Source organism: Macaca fascicularis, chromosome 19 (assembly GCF_037993035.2).
Source record: "Macaca fascicularis isolate 582-1 chromosome 19, T2T-MFA8v1.1".
In the NCBI taxonomy this organism is placed as follows: domain Eukaryota; kingdom Metazoa; phylum Chordata; class Mammalia; order Primates; family Cercopithecidae; genus Macaca; species Macaca fascicularis.
Window position 1 is genome coordinate 44,077,253 of NC_088393.1, and position 6,620 is coordinate 44,083,872.

Sequence of the window (6,620 nt, forward strand, 5' to 3'; positions counted from 1 at the left end):
AAATATATTTTTCTTTTAAAGAGCAGAAAAGTAACTAAAATTCTCAAATTCTGTTGCTTTTTCCTATGTAGCTACTCGTCATGGTCATTTAATGCATTGTTTCTCTTCATCTCTCTGTTCCCTGAAGATTGAAGTTTTCTAAGACTCAGCCTTTGACACATTTACTATTTATACTTATTTGTTCCTTGGTGATTTCACCCCAATGGGTTTGTTTCCCTTGAATTCCACACTCATTACCTTCAGTAGCCTTCTCTACACTTCTACTTGAATTCATTTTTATTTAGGTATATAAAATACTGATGGAAATAGCATAAATCCTAAGTGTTATACTTGATGAAGTAATATTGTACACCTATGTAAGCGCTGCCCAGACTGACATACATTTGCAGCTTAAGAAGGCTTCTTTGTGCTGCTTTGCTGTTAATACTCCACTGCCCAGAAATAACCCCTCTCTTAATTTCCGTAACCACAGATAAGCTTACATGTTTTTCCAATTCATGTAAATGGAATAGTACGCGGAACCCTTTTTGTGTCTGGTTTCTTTTGCTCAACATTATTTCATGCAACAATAAGGATGGCTCTCTCAGACATAATAGATTATTCATTTTTATTTATTAGTGTTTTATGGGAATTACATTGAGTTAGGGAAACTGCAGTCTGAGGGAAAATTTTCCACAAGACTGCGCTCATTTTAGACACCAGCCACAAGTTCAGAGGTTCCAAGGGCTACCCATACTTCAGACCAGCTGACTACAAATTTGGGAGTTGTCATGACTACCCTTGATAATTCAGTATAATAATTCACAGAACGCAAGAGAATAGTATACTTATGATTACAACTTTATTAATTTATTTTTATTTTTTTATTTTTTTTGAGACGGAGTCTTGCTGTTGTCACCCCGGCTGGAGTGCAGTGGCACGATCTTGGCTCACTGCAACCTCCCCCTCCTGGGTTCAAGCGATTCTCCAGCCTCAGCCTCCTGAGTAGCTGGGATTACAGGTGCCTGCCACCACACCCAGCTAATTTTTGTACTTTTAGTAGAGACGAGGTTTCACCATGTTGGCCAGGCAGGTCTCAAACTCCTGACCTCAAGTGATCTGCCCGCCTCGGCCTCCCAAAGTGCTGGGATTACAGGCGTGAGCCACCGCGCCTGGCCTATGATTACAGCTTTATTATAGTGAATGGGTACAAATTACACCTAGCCAGAGGAAGAGACGCATAGAATGAAGTCTAAGAGGGGTCCAAAGATGAATCTTCTGGTCATCCTATCTCTATGCAGTCCTGGATGGTGATACCTCCTTCCATCTACAATGTGGAATAATAAAATAGAGTGTTGCAATCCAGGGAAGCTCACCCTAGTCTTTGGTTTCCAGTGTTTTTCTTGGGGTTTGATAACCCTGCCCTGCCCACATAGCGGACCTTTGTCTTTCTGCCCTTCTTGCTGGTTTGTCTAGTACTGTTTGTCTGCCATCTCCAGAAGTCAAAACTGAGATAGCATGTCTCAAAGCACTCATCATAAATCACATGTTATACTGTTGGGTGGCCAACAAAGAACCCAGCCAAACCAAGACACTGCTATTGAGCAGGACATTCCAGAGGCCTAGAGATTACCTCCCAGTACTCACAGCAAAGGCAACGCCTCTCTTTGGGTGAAGTTAATTTATCACTATACAGGAATATACTTTGACTTACTCATTCTTTGGTTGGTGGGTATCTGTATTGTTTCTATAGCTCTGGGAACCTTCTTATACGTGTCTTTATGTAGACATATTTACTCTTTTCTATTGGCAATATACTTCAGAATGGAATTGCTGAGTCAGAGATAGGCCTATATTTAGTAAATGTCAGTTTTCCAAAGTAATTGTACAAATTTACACTCCCACAAAGAATCTGTAAGGGTTTCATTTGCTCTATATACTCTTCACACTTAGTATTGTATAGCCATTCTAATAGGACTATACTAATATGTTAGTTGCTATAGTTATATATAGAGATATATAACTGTTATATAAGTATGTAGAAAGTTGTATTTTCACTTCCTAATGACTAATAATGTTGAATACCTTTTCATATGCTTGCTTACTAGCTTTTTTGGTATCTTGTATGCAGGGTTGGTTAGACTTTGGCCGTTTTAAATGCGTATCGTGTCTTTTCCTTATTGCTTTGTGTGAGTTGTGTATTTTGGATCTGGATCTGAGTTGATATGTATGTTGCAAATACCTTTTGCTCTGTGGTATGCATTTCCACTCTCTTAAAGGTATGGGTTGATGAATTGGAGTTTTTAATTTTAATTAACTCCTGTTTATCAGCCTTTTTCTATATATGGTTAGAACTTTGAGTCTTAAATGTTTGTGTGTGTGTGTGTGTTTCATGCCTACAAACTCATGAAGGCATTCTTTCTTCCCCTAGAGGTTTTATTTCACCACTCATATCTTGCCTGGGATTACAGGCGTGAGCCACTGTGCCTGGCCTATGATTACAACTTTATTATAGTGAAAGGATACATATTTCAACAAACCACAGGAAGAGACACATAGAATGAAGTCTGAGACAAGTTTGGTGTACAGTATGAGATTTAGTGGGTCAAGTTTAATTATCAGTACTCCTGCAGATATCCAAGTTAATCCAGCATTATGTATTGAAAAGTAAATTCTTTCCCCCTGGTTATATTGCAGTTCTACCCACCTCTCATCACCTTTCCTGATAACATCCTGATCCTAACCATGGCTATATGTTACTTAGATATTTATAATAACCTCCTGATTTGTCTGTCTGTGTAGCCTTCAGGGCGTTCACAACAGCATAGCCACAGTGATTTAGATGTTATCACTTCTATGCTCAGTTTCTGGAAAATTTGAACAACAAATAAAGTGGTATTGGATTGTAACCCAAAGTATAAAATAAATATCCATGCATTCATACTGATATGACTATATTATCAGATAAATAACTAAATAAATGGAGGAGATAAATCTCCAGTACAGAATTCCAAATAATTTATGCAGATATTCTGCCCTCAGGGAAGTGGAGCATAACCCCCTGCTCCTTAAGTATGTGCTGTGCATAGTGATTTCCAAAGACTACTGTATGGGAAAAGGGAGAAAAGAGTAACTTTACACTAGAGAAACTTGACAAACACTCCCTCACTCAGGTGATCAAGACCAACAAAAAGTCATCATGCTGATAGTATGAATCCTTGATATCTATGAGGAAAATGGCACTTAACCTCTGTGATCTTCCTCCTGCAAACAACCTCAGTCTCATCATGAGAAAAACATCAGTCAAATCTTAGTGGAGGAATATTCTATGCTATACTGGCCTCCTCAAAATAGTTAAGATCATTTAAAATGAGGAAGAGAGCCAGGCGCTCTGGCTTGTGCCTGTAATCCCAGCACTTTGGAGGGCTGAGGAGGGTGGATCACCTGAGGTCAGGAGTTGAAGACCAGCCTGGCCAACATGGTGAAACCCCGTCTCTACTAAAAATACAAAAATTAGCTGGGCGTGGTGGTTGGCACCTGTAATCCCAGCTACTTGGGAGGCTGAGGCAGGAGATTCGCTTGAACCTGGGAGGCAGAGATTGCAGTGAGCTGAGACCACGCCATTGTACTCCAGCCTAAGCAACAAAAGAAAACTCCATCTCAAAACAAAAACAAACAACAACAACAACAAAAACAAGGAAGAAACTGTCATAGCCAAGAGTAACCTAGGTAGAAATGATGACTAAATGCAATGTGTTCTCCTGCTTAGAATGCTGGAACAAAAAAAGGAAGAAAAGCTTAAAAACCTAAGAACATTTGGAATAAAGTGTAAGCTTTAACTAATAATAATGTACCAATACTTGTTATTAATTGTAACAAATGTACCATATAATATAAGACGTTTTCAGTAGTAGGGGAAACTAGGTATAGGGTATATGGGAATTCTCTGTATTACTTTTATAATTATTCTGTAAATCTAAAACTGTTCTAAAATAAATTGTGTATTTTACAATAGACAGAGAATGAAGTTGAGTACGCAAATTACTTCTAAATGGCCGGGCGCAGTGGCTTACACCCATAATCCCAGCACTTTGGGAGGCCGAGGCAGGCGGATCACGAAGTCAGATTGAGACCATCCTGGCTAACATGGTGAAACCCTGTCTCTACTAAAAACACAAAAAAATTAGCCAGGCATGGTGGTGGACACCTGTAGTCCCAGCTACTCGGGAGACTGAGGCAGGAAAATGGCGTGAACCCAGGAGGTGGAGCTTGCAGTGAGCCGAGATTGTGCCACTGCACTCCAGCCTGGGCAACAGAGTGAGACTCCGTCTCAAAAAAACAAAAAACAAAAAAACAAATTATTTCTAAATAGTCATCCCTGTGTATCCACAGGGCCAGATTTATCATGATTTGAAAAATATTACATGGAGTCATTTACATCTATGATATTAGATCCATGTTTTACAAAAGGAACACATGTAGAACCCAGACCACTGTTTTCTGACATGCTGGTCTCAAACTCAGATTCGAGACTCAGAATCATTTTGGTCCTCTTCAACATTTTACTGCATCTAATTGCACAACTTTACTTGTTGGTTCTCCTGAACTCTAGAGCCAGTAACAGTGACCCCAAAGTAATTCTCATGATTTTGTCTGAGGTACAATTTAAATTCTCGGATGACTCCAAATCTGCAGAAATATTAATATAAAGAGAAAAAATAATGTTATGTGGTGTATAGGAAAAACTGTAAATTTTACATGTGAAAAAGATTTCTGCTTATTAAAAAATACCAAAAAGGCCAAAAGATTAGGAAAAGTTACTGAAACAACAACACATGACAAACACTAACCTTACTATATAAAGAAATATATATATTTCTTAAGTATATAAAGAAGTTTGTAATCAGTAAAAATGACCAACAATGTGATGGAGAAACAGAAGAGTTTATAGTAACATGAACATGCCTGTTAAACATCTGAACAAATGTTTCTCTCATAACATAGAAATAGAAATGAAATTGTAAATTGTTTTCCTGTCTTGTTTGATCAAAAGTTTGATAAAACATTTAATAGCATACATATTCCAGAGAAGATGTTTCCTGCTCTATCTCCCAACATATACAGTGTTACTATCACAATATAGTGTGAAACCGTCAAGGCAAAAATCTTTAATCTCTTTGCCCTGATGATATCTGTCTCTACAATATCCAGTACTCCCAGGTCATTCCTCAACCCAGGGCTCTAACTTCAATAAAATTTATACACCCATTTTCCGTTCCCATCTACCACACTAAATTCTTGTGATCTTTCTACTCTGCACTCTGAAATCCACGGTACCTTATTAGCATAATGCCTCAACCTTTTAAAAAAGCATTCTTAATTTGCCTTTTATTAATTCTTAATTTTTAAAAATTTTTATAGGTTTAGGAAGTTACAAGGGCAGCTGTGTTACATACATATATAGTGTAGTGGGGAAAGTGTTGGCTTTTAATGTACCCATTACCTAAATAACGTACATTGTACTCAATAGGTTTTTTTGTTGTTGTTGTTTTCTTTGAGATGGAGTCTCGCTCTATTGCCCCCTGGCTGGAGGGCAAGGGCATAATCTCGGCTCACTGCAACCTCCACCTCCCACGTCAAGCAATTTGCTCTGTTGCCCAGGCTAGAGTGCAATGGCACTATCTCAGCTCACTGCAACCTTCGCTTCTCAGGTTCAAGCAATTCTCCTACCTCAGCCTCCCAAGTAGCTGGGACTACAGGCGCCCACCACCACGCCCGCCCAGCCAGTTTTTCTATTTTTAGTAGAGATGGGGTTTCATCATGTCAGCCAGGCTGGTCTCAAACTCCTGACCTCAGGTGATCTGCCCACCTTGGCCTCATGAAGTGCTGGGATTACAGGCGTGAGCCACCATGCCTGGCTTGTTTTTTAATTCTGTTTATGTGATGAATCATGCATTGAGTTGCATATGTTGAGCCATCCTTACACCCCTGGAATAAAATCCACTCGACTGTGCTGTTATTATCTTTTTTACATAGTTTGATTTGGTTTGCTAGTATTTTGCTGAAGGTTTTGATGTCTATGTTCATCAGGGATATTGGCTTGTAGTTATTTTGTGTGTTTTACCCTTGCTTGGCTTCAGTACCAGGATGACACTGGCTTTGCAAAATGAGTTAGGGAGGATTCCCTCCTATAATTTTTGGAATAGTTTCAATAGTGCTGGTACTAGTTCTTCCTTGCCTGTCTAGTAGAATTCAGCTGTGAATCTGTCTGGTCCTGGGCTTTTTGTTGTTGCAAGATTTTTTCTATTACTGATTCAATTTCAATACTCATTAGTAGTTTGTTGAGGATTCCTAGTTCTCCCTGGTTCAATCTTGGAAGGTTATGTGTTTCCAGGAATTTATCCACTTCCTCTAGGTTTTCTAATATGTGCATATAGTCTGCTGATTTTTTATATGTCTATGTTATCAGTTATAATGTCACCTTATTATTTCTGATTGTATTTATTTGAACCTTCTTTTTTTCTTGGTTAATCTAGCTAGTGGTGTCAGTTTTACCTCTGCAAAGAAGCAACTTTTTCTTTTATTGATCTTTTGCATTCTTTTGTTCTCAGTCTCATTTTCGCCTGCTCTGATATTTGTTA

At 38.6% G+C, this 6,620-nt stretch overlaps 1 protein-coding gene across 5 annotated transcripts in view; it reads left to right on the plus strand.

Moving 5' to 3' along the window:
• LOC102121732 (uncharacterized) overlaps positions 1-6,620 on the plus strand; it is a 101,783-nt gene that overhangs the window by 36,393 nt on the left and 58,770 nt on the right. The gene's annotated exons all lie outside the window — the stretch shown is intronic.